Raw genomic sequence first — 18,231 nt, forward strand, 5'->3', positions numbered from 1 at the left:
GTGCCATCCTGACACCTCAAGGGAACAGCACATCTGGGAAAAGTGTCTAATAGAGAAGAGGAGTTAAGAGAAGAAGGGGGAGAATCATAGCCCTGAGGACACCATCTGTGTTCTGGAATTCTACCATGCCTAAAGCTAGGCCATCCATGGATTCTTTAATTTAATGAGTCAAAAATTTGTATTTTGCTTAAGCCATTTGGTTTGGATTATCTGAAGAACTAAGGGTGAGTCACATTGTCCAAAGAAACTAGCAGTCTTCTGTAAATATCCAAGTAGCAGCTTTATAGAATGTAGAAGGATCACTGGATGTAGAATCGGGCCTCAGAGCTAAATCTAAGCCCAGTCATACATTCATGTATTTGTGTAATTATTAACTCATTGAATTTTTATTGAGTGTGTATTGTGTACTGGGCAATGAGCTAGACTCTGGGGCCATCATGAGGCTGGTCTTCCCCGCCGATAACTTATATTCTAGTATTTAACTGATGAATGTCAACCCTGATTGCATATTACAGTCAGTTCCAGAAGTTTTTAAAAACTCTGATGCTGGGGCTCCATGCCAGACAAGTTAAATAAGAATTTATTGAGGTGAGGCAGACATCAGTATTTATTGGAGTAATTCTAATGAAATGCTGGGGTCCTCTTTTCATTTTGCAGAGGAGGAAGCTAAGGCACAGAGAAGTTAATTTGCTCAAGACTATACCACTGGTGAGAGACAAAGCTAAGATTTAAACCCAGCTTGGGTTCAGAGTCTGCCCTCTTCTAATAACTAAACTGCACCATAATTTGAAAGACACAGTAAGAGATACCATGGTATATTTAGTCCAATGTAATTATATATATATATACACACACACACATATATATACATATATACACACATATATACACACTATACATATATATATAAGCTAAGTTTGTTTTCAGAATTCTCACCTTTCCCTTTTCCTTCTCTTGTTCCCATCCTCACCAGTTTCAAACACACACATATTTTCTGACATAGTTTGTCCATGTCCTCGACCAAATCTCACCTTGAATTGTAAAAATCCCCACACTTCAGGGGCAGGACCAAGGGCAGGAATGTGGGGGCAATTTCCCCCATGTTGATCTCATGATAATGAGTGAGTCTCACAATATCTGAGAGTTTTATAAGCATCTGGCATTTCCCCTGCTTGCACTTACTCCATTCTGCCGCCCTGTGAAGAGGGTGCCTGCTTCTCCTTTGCCTTCTGCCATGATTGTACGTTTCCTGAGGCCTCACCAGCAATGTGGAACTGTGAGTCAATTAAATCTCTTTCCTATAGAAATTACCCAGTCTCAGGCAATTCTTTATAGCAGCGTGAGAATGGACCAATAACACCTCTTCTACGCATAGATCTAACAAGTTCTTATCTCTGTCCTATTGAAAATATTCCTTCCAAAAATTATCTGCGACCCCTTATGTACAACTCAGAGTCATTTTTGCTTCCTTATCCAGTCAGAGTTACACTCGCACTCTGGTGGTAGTGTAGTACAGCAGAAAGAGTGCTAGCTACAGAATTAGATGAAGATCTACAATCTCAAAATTGTCACTCTGACTTAACTAACTCTGTAGTTTCTGGCAAATTACATCATGTCTCTGAGCCCTGTATTCTTATATCTGAAGTGGGGATAATAACATCTCTTTTGCTATGTAGTTGTAAAGATTAAATTGAAATATACTTATTAGCTTTTAGCATAGTGCCTCAAATAAAGGAGACATTCAACTAATAGCAACTATTTCTATTAAGATTTCTCTAGATGTATATTTTCACATAGTGGAGGTTGTAAAAAAATATGTAATAATAATTAAAACACCCAATATTTTTAATCACTTACTTTGTGCCTGACATTGGTATCATTATTTTATACATTTTTTCTCAGCTATTCCTAAAAAAAAAAAAACTCTATAATATTGGTACTACCATTTTCCACATTTTATAGATAAGAAAATAAAAGCAGAGCAATACCACATGGCTTGCACAAGAAAGTATTAAAGACTTAAGTAATCCTAGCTCAAATCTTAGAAGCTTCCTTTTGGGGAACAAATATTAGCATTGTTATTACCATGTGCCAGGAATTTGCAGTGACTAATGTTTGCATACATCATCTCATTTAATTTTTACAATAAACCCACTTCACAAATACTGTGACAGAGGCTCAGGGAGACTATGTTGTTTGTGTGAATGTAGTTAGAACCCTTTTCTGTCTGATTCAAAGCTTATATGATTTCCCTTCTAGAAATGAAGGCTTAATTAAGAGTTTTGATTAATTGAGATTATACACACCCAAGAAAAAAGGCTTCATTTTGGATTTGAAAACCCTAACCCACAGGGTAGGAATGTAATAAGTTCAATTTCTAAGTACACTATTTTGTTAACCTCTAAGCAATGTTTTCTTCTTTGTTTGGCTAAACATTGCTACCTCTTCAGCACAGTTCTATCCAGAAAGCCTCCCCTTCTTGGGAGGACTCACTCAGCATCTCCCTCTTGAGTCTATTCCTTTTGCAAATACCAGCTACACTTGTCTAGTTTGTGTTGGAAAGCTCTATCTCAGATTAGAAAATTCTGCCTGCATTAAAAGAGAAATTCCAGCAATACGGTCAGATAGGGTAATCAACCCAAGTCTATCACATTGAATTCGTGGCAAGATCGTTCCTATGACTTAATTAATTCTCCTGTTATCAACATTCATGTTGTCCAACTCAACCTCATTTAAATATTCTTGTAGAGCATCATTATTTAAGTTTAAAGGCACTTAAAATCAAGTCACACAATGGTTACACGGATTGGAATCAATGCAGACTGTTTGTAGAAAAGCACTGAATAGACACATAGAACGGACAGAAGATGTGCTGTTTTAAAGCCTGCTCTATTGATGACAACATTCCAACAAGGCTCATTGAGCACCTACTATGTGCAAGATACTAAACAATGCATTTCACTCTTTTTGCTGTACACAGGAAACCATGCATTCAAAATAAGACTAACCTGTCAAGTTATTAATCTGCACTGTACATATTTCCTGGTCATAGGCAGCTTCCACGCAAGAACATTGGCCGCAAATTAAAGAATTCGATTACTCAGATCTATGTGAGTATATCTATTTCCTGGTAGCTGGTAATTGACTTATAACTGGCATCCTAGAGACATAGCCCAAGGCTATTTTGACAAACAATGAAGTAATAGTTTTTTTATGCTGCTAAGGGAAAGATATTTGCAGTCATGCTTGAAATTATTCAGGTAACCACTAAAACATCCACACTATAATTACTATTTGGTCACATTGAGATGCTACATAAGCCCTCTGATTAATATATCAGTGTAAAAAATCTGTCACGATTTTGTCATAATATTGCCTGTCATTTTTCTGCTAGTAAATTTTCTGAGACATATACTTGTCCATGTTTAAAACAGCTGTGGCAAGGTGGTAATTGTCCAGAAATAGTAGGAAGCCAGGAGTAGGTTTAAATTTTGGGTAACAGTAAATTTTAAAACACTGTTTTGAAATAATTTCTAATATAAAAATTCAATGTTAGAACTTTTATTTGGTAGCCTAGTCTCTGAAACAAGAATATACATTCAAACATCTTAAATGTAAAATGACAGGTCAATTTGAATTTTTTCTTCTGATTGACATGTTAATTTCACCTGATCTCTGCATCCCTGGAATGCAAGGAGGTGAATTCATCATGTGTTTCATGAGGAAAGAAGGAAGAAGGGAAAAGAGGGAGGGAAGGCGGAAGAAAGGAAGGGGAAAATGGGAATAGATACGCCTCTTCTTATATCCAAAGGACTGCTATATAGTGCCATTCCCCTCTGTCAAGCAGCTTCCCACATAAAAACCATCTGTAAAGGGGAGGAGGTAGTAAAGCAAGTTGCTGACAAAAACAGTCAGGTTCATCTCTGGCTTCATCAAGAAGAGAAACGGAAAACAGAAGCTTAGGGTCATTGATAATTTAAAATTAATTCAAGTAATTCTGTATTGCATTGCTCAGTTGATAGAGGAGACCTTGGCTACTCTGCCTGAGCACATCACTGCTGGATCTCAAAATCTGCAAGAACTTCCTAGGGCTTTGGGAACTTTCATGTGCATACCAGTCACCTGGGAATCTTCTTACGATGCAGATTCTTTTTCAGTCAGCCCAAATTCTGCAATTCTTATAAAGTCTTAGGGGACATGATGTTTGCTGCTGGTGTTCCATGGTCTACTCCTGAAGGTCCACCATGCCCAGCTTTATCTCCCTACCCTCTGGAAACTCTTCTGTACCCAAGCCACTTGCTCTGTTCTAAATAGGCATTGTGTTCCCATGTTCCCATGTGGCTGCCTCTTTCAACTTCTCTAAAAATTCTCCATGACCCCCAAGCATAAACCTCCAGCAGCAAGCTCAAAAATGCTTTCTACTCTGTTGTGTTGCCCAGCCCACTTCAAGACTAGATGCTCAATTTCTTCTTCCCCTAGTGGTATTCGCTGCTGCTGGAACACTTTCACGCTGAGGATTCTGATGAACACAGTTCTTGCCCTCTTCACTTTTCCAATCTGGGTGCAGGCACAGCGAGGGACAGCAGGAGTGCAACACAATAACTTAATACGATATGGAGCTGCTATTAGGGAGGGAAACATTCACTACTCTGAAAGGACTCAAGAGCTGAGTCTTAAAGAAGGATTTTACAAGATCGACAAGGAAATGGGTTATCTCCAGATAGGAAGGAAAAATCACAAGGAATAGTACAGCAAGGAAAGAGGAAATAGCGCCGGACTTGGGGAAAAGAGAAAGCCATGAGATGTTGCCACGGCATAAAGAGAGAGAGAGTGTCAAAAGGTGAGGCGGACGTCCCCTGACTCCTGCTGCTGAGTTTCTCTGACATTTTCTCAAGGGCTCAAGGCTTGGATACCGTCTGATTGGTTTATCTATGTCCCCACCCAAATCTCACCTCGATTTGTAATAATCCCCACGTGTCAAGAATGGAACCAGGTGGAGATAATTGAATCATGGGGGCAGTTGCCCCCATACTGTTCTCATAGCACTAAATAAGTCTCATGAGATCTGATGGTCTCATAAATGGGAGTTCCCCTGCAAAAGCCCTTTTTGCCTGCCACCAAGGAAGACACTCCTTTGCCTTTCCTTTATCTTTTGTCACTATTGTGAGGCCTCCCTAGCTATGTGGAATTCTGAGTGCATTAAACCCTTTCCCTTCAAAATTACCCAGTCTTGGGCATGTCTTTATTAGCAGCATGAGAAAAGACTAATACACTCTCTTTCAATACCTAAAATAGACAAAGCCCTATTTGGAATTTTGGAAAAAACACAATCTAGTCTCTGAAGGTAGGCACAGAAGCTGACGCAATATTGAAGTTGTTACTTGCGTGGTCCTTAGGCATTGCCTGGTCCACAGTCACACATCCACATCTTCAATAGCAGCAATTTCCATCTCCAGTCTTTGCTTTCCCCAGCAGCAGATCCTGAAGCAAGAAATTGAATGCAAGTAGTTTATTTGAGATGTGAAGACCAGTAGGGGAGTGGAGAAGTGAGACAAAGAAGGGAAGGCCATCAATGCAGGGCGCGTTATCAAGCCAGCTATCAGTGTGGGCAACTGGAGCTTACTCCCATTGAGGAACGCCTGGGAGTCAGTCTGAAACACAAATCCCTGAGTTAGCCACCCACTCCCACCCCTAGAAGGAAAAGGGAGCTTGCTATGCCAGCATTCATTTCCACTAGTCATTGGCTGAGGGTTGCTGGTGCTGGGATGGTACAGAAGTTACTTCCCTGACTCTTCCTGCCTGCTGTAGGTGGAAAAAGGGTCTCTTACAGCAACAGAAAATCCTGAGGCAAAGAAATGCAGGAGCTGGCACCTGGAAGCCTTGGTGGGGTCGGGGGCGGTTTGAGCAGAGGACCGCAAGGGTGCCCCACAGCAAGCCTTCATCTCTTTGCCTGCCCCCCACCACCCCAGCCCGGCTGTCCCAGAGTCTGACTTTGCTGATTCAATCTCCTATTCTGTGTTTGGGGTTTTCCTTCAACAGAAGCTTCCCTCCCCACCAGCTACTCCAGTATAGCACACACTGAAGTACTTAGAAAATGTTTGTTGAATTCCATCTGATGACTCAAATCCAATGGGCTACCTGGTGAATTTATTTTAACATGATCCTGAAATGAAACTGAGATGATTTTACACAAACTACTTATTTTATCTGTAGGCCCACATTTATATTACTTCCTAGTCCTCTGGTAATTGGTGACACAGTGAGAGGAGATTTTTTTTTTCTTTCTAAGCCTACATATTTTGATTCAATTATGTCATCATGCTACACTCAGGGGGTTATATTACAATGCCTCTTCTTTGCCCCAATTGTGCACGATCCTGAAATATTAGGGAGGTTTCACTGTAACTCCTAAGCCTCAAATATATTTCCCCAGTGGTTTGATTTTACATCCTCTTTTTGGGTTTTATTAATGGCATCAGATGTAGGAGCCTATGGTGCCAGCTGAAGTTGCTTCCTCTTAGCCATATTACCCATTTTCTGCTAACAGAAAAAAGCACTTATCTCTCCATTCTCAAACCATGTGCGTCAGGTGGCATTAATACCACCTGTGGCTCTAGCAGCAAGTATCTGACTCATGCCTGACCAATCAGAGCATCACATTATTTTTGGCCACTGTGTGTGCATGTGACCCATTCAGAATCAATGAAATACAATACGATATTTCCTAGAACTACTGAGAATACGTTTTCTTCTTTTCTTCTGAACTTGAACCTGGTAGAAATTTTCCAGGAACTGCTGGCAGCCGTCTTACTGTCAAACCGAAGCCTAAGAACAATGATAAAAGGAAGGGGAGCAGAACTAAGAGAGAAGGAGAGGCTGAGACTAGATGACAAATCCAGCTGAGAAAAGTTAGGGATCCTTCTGGCCTTGGTAGTTTTGTAAGACAACAGACCTCTTTTGGCTTCTGACAGTTTGGTTAGGTTTTCTGTCACTTGCAACTAAACGAGCTCCAACTGATACAGAACCTGACAGACCCGTCTATAAATCCCAGTTCTGCCTTTTGCTAGCTCAGTTTTTTAAGTTCAGTTTCATCTTTTCAACGGGGACAAAATATCCTTTTGTCAGGGTGTTGTGAAGAAATAAAATGATATATGCAAAATCCTCTACACAGTGTCTGACCCAAATGTAGAAATCCATAAAAGTTAACTCCTTGTCTCCCAGTCCCTACCATCCTCTCTGCCCTCCACACTGACTTCCTCTGAGCACATAGCAGCCCAGTAAAGGTACATGTACACTGACTGCATTCTGTCATTGACAAAGTCAGGGAAAATGAAATCAATATGGTAGCCCCATGATCAATCTACCAGACTCCATGCTGAGGAGGGGAGTGATCCCCAGCTGCCCTCACACTGAGATTCAGAAGACTTCGGTCATTTTTGTGACTTGAACAATTTGTCTTCTCTGGATTTTGATTGCTTTTCTCTCAAATGGGAAGGATAGTATAAAGGTGGCATCTAAGGTCCCTGTCAGCTTTGAAATACACTAGGCCTCTTTTCCTGAAACGCCTCCCACCTACCTGTGAGACTCTAAAATCTCTGTACACAATCTGAATCTCTGTGTTCAGAGCAGGACCAAGATGAGGATGAGAAAACTGGAGCACCTAGGACGGAATATTTAACGAGACACTCACTTTCAGATGTGAACCCCACACCAGCATGAGGCCAAGAGTAAGCGCCTCTCTAAATTTTACTCCCTAGGCACCAAGCCTGATCACACTGGTCTCAGCTCTGATAGGTTCCACTTAACAGCAGTGCTTGCCTTAGGCTATATGAACACTAACTGCTGTGTCCACCACCATGGTTCCAATCAGCTAATGCTGTTAAACAACCTTGAATTTTGAGTTGGACCAAGGAAACCACACACCTCCTGAACTCAAAGGAAGGCTTTTCCTGATTTATGAATCCTGGGACTGATTTTAATCCACCATGGACTAACTTATGAATCATATTATTTTATCAAGAGTTCCAGTTTTTAATCTTAAATTAGCATCAGCAACATGGGCCTCCCCCACCATCTACCAGGGCTTTTCTAGCACATCACAGGCGCCACCATCTCCTTGACTTGTCAGAGAACTACTTGGAGAGCTTCTTCACTGGTGGTGTTTTTTTTATTGGGAAAATATATTGACTAAACTTCTAAAAAAAAAAAAAACACCCCTGGCTTTTGTTTTATTCTTCGGTAACACATGTATTACATAGCCTTGAGAGAACAAAGAAGTTGATTTTACTCCATCCGTGATGAGGTTTGTGAGTTTTATGTTAATTTTATGTGTCAGCTTGACTATGCTAAGGGATACCTGGATAGCTGGGAAAACAGTATTTGTTTTAGTGCTTTAATGTAAATGATTGAGAAAAGAAATGAGCAGAGAGAGAAGACCCAAACACGGAGAACAGTGTAAAAAGAATGAGAAACTGGAAGGAGAGACAGAAATTGAGTACAAAGAAAATCATTTCCAACCCCATCTTTGATGTAGATACTCACATGCAAACACACATATAAATGTATTTTGTGCATTTACAAAATACTAGGCACTTTACACATGATGTCCCATTTACTGCTTACAACAAACAAATGAGAAGGCATGGTTATCGTCATTTTATAGATAAGTAAATTAAAGCTGAGCCAAAGTCACATCACATGACTCAACTGTGGTAAAAGAATCTCAGCTGAAAATGAGATCTCTGGCTTTAAAGAAGCTAAATCTCCTTCATGAGTTTGCAGAGTAAATACAATTTTAATTTACTATTTGTCCTTTATGTTCCCAAAGGTTTCAGTGTTTCTGGTCATCAGCAAAGTTGTAATAGGAAGAAGTTTTAACTCCCTGGCCTCCAAGGGAGCTAGTTTAAATAGCCTGCTCCTGTGAACAAAGTAACAGAAGAGCTCTTTTTGAAGAATTAGGAACTGATTTCATGCCTGTGTTTCCTGCAAAGTTTCACAACTGTGGCTGCTGTCATCTTCACAGCAGAGCTCTCATTATTATGAGTGCCCACAGCAGCAGCTGTAATTTTCAAAAGAAACATTAAGCCTGTCTCCACCCCACCCCCAATATCTATTAATATATCAGTAACAAATACCTTGCTGATAGCCCTGAATGTTGACAGCTCTAGAAGACAGCATCTTTCACAGTTATTGTCCTTTAAGAAAAGCAGTTTCATGAGGGGATTCTAGTGCAACTGGCACAGTTTCTTTACTAATCCAAAACCCAAAACTCATCCTGTTTGTTTAGAAATTGAAAACCCAAAACAGCCATCTCAAGGAAAAGTTCCAAGATGCTGCAGCTGCTATTTTATGACTCTCTGCAAAGGCATCTGTTTTTAAGAAACACAATTAATGTCATTTAGTTCCTTCCAAACACCCAATAGTGGATGAAGAATCACCAGAGGAGAAAGTGAACAGCTCTTGGAAGGGTAATTGTAGGAAACATACATTTAGAGCCAGTGACTGGACCAGTATTGGCTCCTTCAGAAGGACAGAAGGATGACCTTTGCATCTGCCTGGGGTAAACATCCATGTTTCCCAGCCTTAGTAAGAGGCATATATGGAGAGTAAAAGCAACTACCTAAATGAATTTGGGTCATTCTGGGGTGAATTCTGCCTAATGCTTGCACATACAGCTTGTCCTCATTTCAGACTGCTATTTGATACAGATATTCACATGCAAATGAGTCCCTGTTATACAATGTAATAAAGGGAATATCTTTTGCAATTGTTATGATCTGTTAGGTATTATCAATGGTCTTACAGTCTAAAAAAACTCAACAATCAGTTCTTACTAGTCCTTTATGCTACTTTTTGCACTGATTGAGCATATTTATTTATTTCACTCTCTCCCATTAACTCCACCCCAGATTAGGATTTCCTTTAATACCCCACTGCTTCCTCACTTAGCTGGACGAACTCCTGCAAAGCTCTGGGTTCCTAGCACTTGGCACATTAACTGACCGTCAGCAAGCACTTCTTGGATGCGTTGACTTTCCAAACTGGTCTCCAACTACCATCATGCATTATATATAATAATTTAACAACTTCTCTTACAAAAATAAGGCAACCTTGTCAATCCACAGAACACACACACACACACACACACATATATGCACACACATATGCATACAAACATGATATTCCAGGATGGCCATCTGGCAAACTGGAAATAGGAAAATCTAGTTAGTCTTTGGTGTTTTCACTCTTTTTTATCTATTTTTTTTTTTTCTATTTCTATTTTGTCTCCAGCTCTGCTACTAGCAAGCTATCTGTCCATTGGCATATAGCTTTTCCTTTCTGGCCATAAACTTGCTTGTGGGTTAGGTTTCTTTCTAGGTATCCTTTCTACTCTGACTCTTTATCTGATAGAAAGAGACCCAGTGCAACCAAGTTTTTCTGGGAAAAGGTGTACAAAGAGGAGACAATGTCAATTAAAACCTGAAAGACAGAACTCACATAGATTTCTGATAAACTAAATTCAGAATTGTGTATGACTATCCACAACAAAACAGGGAATTCAGGGTGGGAAGTGGGGGTGGCTATCAAGTAGGGTAAGACAGAAGTTTAGAGAAGTGACCTAATTACAGTTTGTTTCTGGAGAGGCTACTGCAAGAGGTGAAATCATGCGTAATTCTAGACTCCATAGTATTGATCATTGACTGGGGAGTTTTCTTCTCATAAGAGCTGAACTTGGCTGTGTTCTTTCCTTACTGCCAAATTTACACACCTCCTACCTTCGTTTCTGCCCACATCCCAAGCCTTGTTCTGCAGACTTCCAATTGATTATGAGAGCTAATCAGTAGCCTCCCAATAAAGTTCTTGTATGCCTAAGTTGGACAGAGTCTTGCAACCAAGATCCTTCACAGATTGGAAAACTAAGAAGTAAAGATGTTAGAAAAAAAAAAAAATTGTTGAAAGTGACAGTTGGGGAAAATGGCAGGAGACAGGCTAACGTGTAGCTACCACACGAATGGACAGAACACTGTATGGAGACTAGCACTGTGATTTTTGCTCCACGAGCCACCAAAAGAACATACCAAGAAAACTGAAAGAATTCACAGATCCTTTGAAAGAAGCGGCATGCTGCTGCAAATTCCGAAAAACAGGTGAAAAAAATGAGTTCCCAAATTGTGATGGGGGAGAAAACCTGCCTCTGAACACACATCCCCACTGGAGAGTCTGAAAATGCAAATCATGGAAGAAAGATTTAACCATACCTGGAGATGAAATGGGTTAGGGAGTCACAAGAAATATATAGGTACAAGTAGAAGCAGGGAGTGCCTTGATTACACTCTCAGTCTCCAGCTCGAGCCCAGGGAAGCCAACCCTGCCTGTATCTCACAGGGCCCTTGGGAAAGGCAGCCAGCAGAACTGGTGAGGTACTAGGGAGCAAAGGAAGTTCCCAACAGAAATTGGTAGTGGTTTTGACTGGGCACAACTTTTCTTGAGTGGAGTATAGGAGACTAGAAGGAGCTGCTGTGAATATGTGCAAGCCAGTATGCGAGCACAGGAGTGCAGGAGCTGACACGGATGGAGTGGGCAGACAGGAAGGGGCAAGGTCCAAAAGCTGTACTTGCTTTCTTAGCAGGGTAGGTCACAGCCTGGGGCAAGGTTTTAGCGGGACACTATGGGAGCAATACCAGCCTCACCAACTGCTTGGGAGCTGAGTAAGCCCTCTAATTGCTGGTTATCCCCTACTTTGCTGGTAAACTATATAACACAGCCGAGGCAGCCAGCCTCTGGAACATAACCCCATTGGCCTGAGAACCACTCTCCCATCCCCCACAGTGGCTGCAGCAAGCCCCACCCCAGGAGACTCTGAGACCAGACCCTCCTAACCCTCCGTCCCCTGATAGTGTTCCCCTACTCACCCTGGTAGCTGAACACAAAACATAAAAACTCTTAGAGCTCTATATCCCTGCCTATAACGTGAGAAATCAAAATACTTACCCTGGCTATCTTAGGGCAAGCTTAGAGCCCCCTACTACTACAACAGCTGGTGCTCGCTTGAAAGTGCTACCTCTTGGCTGGAGGCCAACCAACTCGGATCATTACAGCAACTCATGACAGAATAACTCCTATCCCAAGAAGGATAAGACAACACCTAATTCAACTGTCTGCAAAATCCTGGCTAACCAGAGGTCCTGAGGGTGTCCATGTGACAACTTCACTGCTAGCATAACCAGTATTAGAGAAAGCCAGCACACTAAACATATCTACAACCAAGGATTCTCACAGAATCTACTTCATTTCCCTGCCATATCTACCAGAGCAGGTGCTGGTATCCATGGCTGGGAAACCTGAAGATGGGTCACATAACAGGACTCTTTGCAGATATCCTCCAGCGCCATCATGGAGCCTGGTATCCCCTCTGGGTGGCTAGATCCAGAAAGGCAATAACAATCACTGCAGTCTAGCTCTCAGGAAGCCCATTCCTACAGGAACAGGAAGAGCATCATATCAAGGGATCACCCCATGGGACAAGAGAATCTGAACAGCAGGCCTTGAGTTCCAGACCTCTCCACTAAATTAGTCTACCCAAGTAAGAAGGAACCAGAAAAGTAATACTAGTAATATGACAAAACAGGGTTCTCCTAACACCCCTCAAAAATCATATCAGCTTCCCAGCAATGGATCCAAACCAATAAGAAATCTCTGAATTGCTGGATAAAGAATTCAGTAGGTTAATTATTAAGCTACTCATGGAGATATCAGAGAAAGGTAAAAGCCAATTTAAAGAAATTTTTTAAAAAATACAGGATATGGACAAAAAAATTCTCCAGAAAAATAGATATCATAAGGAAAAAACAATCACAATTTCTGGAAATTAAAGGCACACTTAAAGAAACACAAAATGCACTGGAAAATTTCAACACTAGACTAGAATCAGCAGAAGAAAGAATTTCGGAGCTCAAAGATAAGTCTTTCAAATTAAAATTAACCCAATCAGACAAAGACAAAGAAAAAAGGAATTTTTAAAAAATGAACAAAGTCTTCAAGAAATTTGGAATTATGTTAAATGGCCAAACCTAAGAATAATTGGTGTTCCTGAGGAAGAAGAAAAATCTAAAAGTTTGAAAAATTCATTTGAGGGAATTATTGAGGAAAACTTCCCTGGCCTTGCTAGACATCTAGATATCCAAATACAAGAAGCTCAAAGAACACCTGGGAAATTCATCATAAAAAGATAATCACCTAGGCACATGGTCATCAGGTTATCCAAAGTCAAGTTGAAGGAAAGAATCTTAAGAGCTGTAGACAAAAGTATCAGATAACCTATAAAGAAAAACCTATCAGATTAAAGGCAAACCTCTCAGCAGAAATCTTACAAGACAGAAAGGATTTAGGTCCCATCTTCAGACTCCTGAAACAAAATAAATGTCAGCCAAACATTTTGTATCCAGCAAAGCTAAGCTTCATAAATAAAGGACAGATAGAGTATTTTTCAGACAAACAAATGCTGAGAGAATTCATCACTACTAAGCCAGCACTACAAGAAATGCTAAAAGGAGTTCTAAATCTTGAAACCAAAGCTCAAAATACACCAAAACAGAACCTTCTTAAAGCATAAATCTCACAGGGCATATAAAACAATAACACAATGGAAAACAACAATAACAATAAGGTATTAAGGTAACAACTAACATGATGAATAGAATAGTACCTCACATCTCAATACTAACATTGAATGTAAATGGCCTAAATGCTCCACTTAAAGATATGGAATGGCAGAATGGGTGAAAATCCACCAACCAAGTATCTGCTGTCTTCAAGACACTCACCAAATGCAGAAGGACTCACATAAACTTAAGGTAAAGGGGTGGAAGCAGATATTCCCTGCAAATGAAAACCAAAAGTGAGCAGGAGTAGCTATTCTTATATCAGATGAAACAGACTTTTTTTTTCTAACTTTTATTTTAAGTTCATGTGCAGGACATGCAGGTTTGTTACATAGGTAAATGAGTGTCATGGGGGATTTGTTATACAGATTATTTTATCACTCAGGTATTAAGGCTAATATCCATTAGTTATTTTTTCTGATCCTCTCCCTCTTCCCACCTTCCACCCTCTGATAGGTCCCAGTGTCTGTTGTTCCTCTCTATGTATTCCTGTGTTCTCATCATTTAGCCCACTTACAAGTGAGAACATGTCATATTTGGTTTTCCATTCCTGCATCAGTTTGCTAAGGATAATGGCCTCCAGCTCCATTCATGTCTCTGCAAAAAACATATTCTCATTAATTTTTATGGCTGCATAATATTCCATGATGTATATGTACAACTTTATCTAGCCAATCATTAATGAGCATTTAGGTTGATTCCATGTCTTTGCTATTGTCAATAATGCATATGTGTGCATGTGTCTTTATAATAGAACAATTTATATTCCTTTGGGTAATATAAATACCATTTAAGCCAGTAACTGGATTGTTGGGTTAAACAGTATTTCTGTCTTTAGGTCTTTAAGGAATCACCATGCTGTCTTCCACAATACTTGACCTAATTTATGCTCCCACCAATGGTGTATAAGTATTTCTTTTTCTCCACAACCTCACCAGTATCTGTTGTTTTTTACTTTTTAATAACAGTCATTCTGACTGGTGTGAGATGGCTTCTCATGGTGGTTTTGATTTGCATTTCTCTAATGATCAGTGATGTTGAACTTTTATTCATATGATTGTTGGCCACATGTATGTCTTCTTTTGAGAAGTGTCTGTTTACAGCCTTTGCCCACTTTTTAATGGAGTTGTTTGGGTTTTTCTTTTGTCTTCAAAACAGACTTCACAGCGACAACAGTAAAAAAAGACAAAGAGGGACATTATATAGTGATAAAAGGAATAGTCCAACAGGAAAATATCACAATCCTAAATATATATGCTCCTAATACTGGAGCTCCCAAATTTACAAAACAATTAAGAAATGAGATAGACAGCAACACAATAATAGTGGGAGACTTCAATACTCCACTGACAGTACTAGACAGGTCATCAAGACAGAAAGTCAACAAAGAAACAATGGACTTAAACTATATCCTAGAACAAATGGACTTAACAGATATTTACAATACATTCTATCCAACAACTAAAGAATATACATTCTTTTCTTCAGCAGATGGAACGTTCTCCAAGATAGACCATATGATAGTTTACAAAAGACGTTTCAATAAGTTTAAGAAAATCAAAATTATGTCAAGTATCCTCTCAGATCACAGTGAAATAAAACTGGAAATTAACTCCAAAAGGAACCCCCAAAACTATACAAACACATGGAAATTAAATCATCTGCTCGTGAATGACGTTTGGGTCAACAATGAAATGAAGACAGAAATGTAAAAAATTATTTGAGCTGAATAATAATAATGACACAAGTTATCAAAACCTCTGGGATACAGCAAAAGTGATGCTAAGAAGAAAGCTCAAAGGTCTACATCACAAAGTCTGAAAGAATGCAAATGGACAATCTAAGGTCACACCTCAAGGAACTAGAGGAACCAGAACAAACCAAGTCCAAACCCAGCAGAAGAAAAGACATAACAAAGATCAGAGCAGAAGTAAATATAAATGAAAAAAAAAAAAAGTACAAAAGTAAATGAAACAAAAAGCTGATTCTTTGAAAGGTAAACAAAATTGATAGACCATTAGTGAGATTAAACAAGAAGAGAAAAGATCCAAATAAGCTCAATTAGAAATGAAATGGGAGACGGCCGGGGCATAGTGGCTCACACCTGTAATCCCAGCACTTTGGGAGGCCGAGGCGGGTGGATCACGAGGTCAGGAGATCGAGACCATCCTGGCTAACACGGTGAAACCCTGTCTCTACTAAAATACAAAAATTTAGCTGGGCATGGTGGTGGGCGCCTGTAGTCCCAGCTACTCAGGAGGCTGAGGCAGAAGAATGGTGTGAACCTGGGAGGTGGAGCTTGCAGTGAGCCGAGATGGTGCCACTGCACTCCAGCCTGGGTGACAGAGCAAGACTCCATCAAAAAAAGAAAGAGAGAGAGAGAGAGAGAGAGAGAGAGAGAGAGAGAAAGAAAGAAAAAGAAAGAAAGAAAGAAAGAAAGAGAGAGAGAGAGAGAGAGAGAGAAGAAAGAAAAGAAAGAAAGATAGAAAGAAAGAAAAAAGAAAGAAAGAAAGAAAGAAAGAAAGAAAGAAAGAAAAGAAAGAAAGAAAAGGAAAGAAGGAAGGAAAGAAGGAAAGAAAGAAGGAAAGAAGGAAAGAAAAAGGCGATATTACAACAAATACCACAGAAATACAAAAGATAATTCAAGGCTACTATGAACACCTTTATGAAAACAAACTAGAAAATCTGGAAGAAATGGATATATTTCTGAAAATATACAACCCTCCCAGATTAAATCAGGAGGAAACAGAAACTCTAAAGAGACCAATAACAAGCAGTGAGATTGAAATTATAATTTTTAAAAAAAACTGACAACAAAAAAAAGTCCAGGACCAGATGGATTCACGGCTGAGTGCACTCAGACATTCAAGGAAGAATTAGTGCCAATCTTACTGAAACGATTCCAAAAGATAGAGAAAGGGGGACTCCTTCCTAAATCATTCTATGAAGCCAGTATCACCTTAATTCCAAAACCAGGAAGGAACATGACAAAGAAAAAAAACAGTAAAACTACAGATCAATATCCCTGATGAACCCATAGATGTAAAAATCCTCAACAAAATACCAGCTAACCAACATCAAAAGCATATTAAAAACACTATACCCCATAATCAAGTGAGTTTCATATCAGGAATGCTGAGATAACTTAACATATACAACTCAATAAATGTGATATATCACATAAACAGAATTAAAAATAAAAACATGTGATCATCTCAATAGATGCAAAAAAGTATTTGACAAAATCCAGCATCCCGTTATGATTAAAACCTTCAGCAAAATTGGTATAGAATGGATATACCTCAAGGTAATAAAAGTCATGTATGACAAACCCACAGCTGACATTATACTAATGAGGAAAACTTGAAAGCATTCCCCCTGAGAATCAGAACAAGACAAGGATGACCACTTTCACCACTTCTATTCAAAATAGTGCTGGAAATCCTAGCCAGAGCAATCAGACAAGAGAAAGAAATAAAGGGCATCCAAATCAGTAAAGAGGAAGTCAAACTGTCGCTGTTCACCATGAATATGATTGCATACCTGGAAAACCCTAAAAACTAATCTGAAAAGCTCCTAGAAAAGTTACAGGATACAAGATCAATGGGGAAAAAAAAATCACTAGCGTTCCTATTCACCAACAACAGCCAAACCAAGAGCCAGATCACAAAGGTGATCCCATTTACAGTTGCCACAAAAAAGAGCAAAATACCTAGGAATCCAGCTAACCAGGGAGGTGAAGATCTCTATAAGGAAAACTGCAAAACACTGCTGAAATAAATAACTGACAACACAAACAAGTGGAAACATCCCATGCTCATGGATAGGAAAAATCAATATAATGAAAATGGCTACACTGCCAAAAGCAATCTACAGATTCAATGCAATTCCCATCAAAGAACCATCATCATTTTTCACTGAACTAGAAAAAACAGTCCTAAAATTTATATTGAACCAAAAAAGACCTTGCATAGCCAAAGCAAGACTAAGCAAAAAGAACAAACATGGAAGCATCACATTACCTGACCACAAACTATACTACAAGGCTACAGTTACCAAAATGTCATGTTTCTGGTATAAAAATAGGCATATAGATCAAATGGAAAAGAATAGAGAACCCAGAAACAAAGTCAAATACTTACAGCCAACTGACCTTTCACAAAGCAAACAAAAACATAAAGTGGGGAAAGTACACCCTATTCAACAAATGGTGCTGGAATAACTGGCAAGCCATATATAGAAGAATGAAACTGAATTACATCTCTCACCTTATACAAAAATCAACTCAAGGTGAATCAAAGACTAAAATCCAAGACCTGAAACCATAAAAATCCTAGAAGACAAAATTGGTAAAACTCTTCTAGATGTTGACTTAGGCAAAGTGTTCATGACCAAGAAGCCTAAAGCAAATGCAACAACAACAAAAAATAAACAGATGAGACCTAATTAAACTAAAACGCAAAAGAAATAATCAACAGAGTAAACAGACAACTCAAAGAATGGGAAAAAATATTCACCAAACTATGCATCTGACGAAGGACTAATATTTGGAATCTACAAGGAAATCAAA

At 39.4% G+C, this 18,231-nt stretch overlaps 1 long non-coding RNA gene across 1 annotated transcript; it reads left to right on the forward strand.

The window, feature by feature from the left end:
- Positions 1 to 1,213: 1,213 nt before the first annotated feature.
- On the forward strand, positions 1,214 to 5,215 carry LOC117079465. Its single transcript, XR_004435456.1, has 3 exons — positions 1,214 to 1,276; positions 2,981 to 3,110; positions 4,016 to 5,215. It is a non-coding gene; the product is annotated as an uncharacterized LOC117079465 (long non-coding RNA).
- Positions 5,216 to 18,231: the final 13,016 nt, after the last annotated feature.

This window comes from Trachypithecus francoisi, unplaced genomic scaffold (genome assembly GCF_009764315.1).
Source record: "Trachypithecus francoisi isolate TF-2019V2 unplaced genomic scaffold, Tfra_2.0 Lachesis_group7, whole genome shotgun sequence".
Classification (NCBI taxonomy): Eukaryota; Metazoa; Chordata; class Mammalia; order Primates; family Cercopithecidae; genus Trachypithecus; species Trachypithecus francoisi.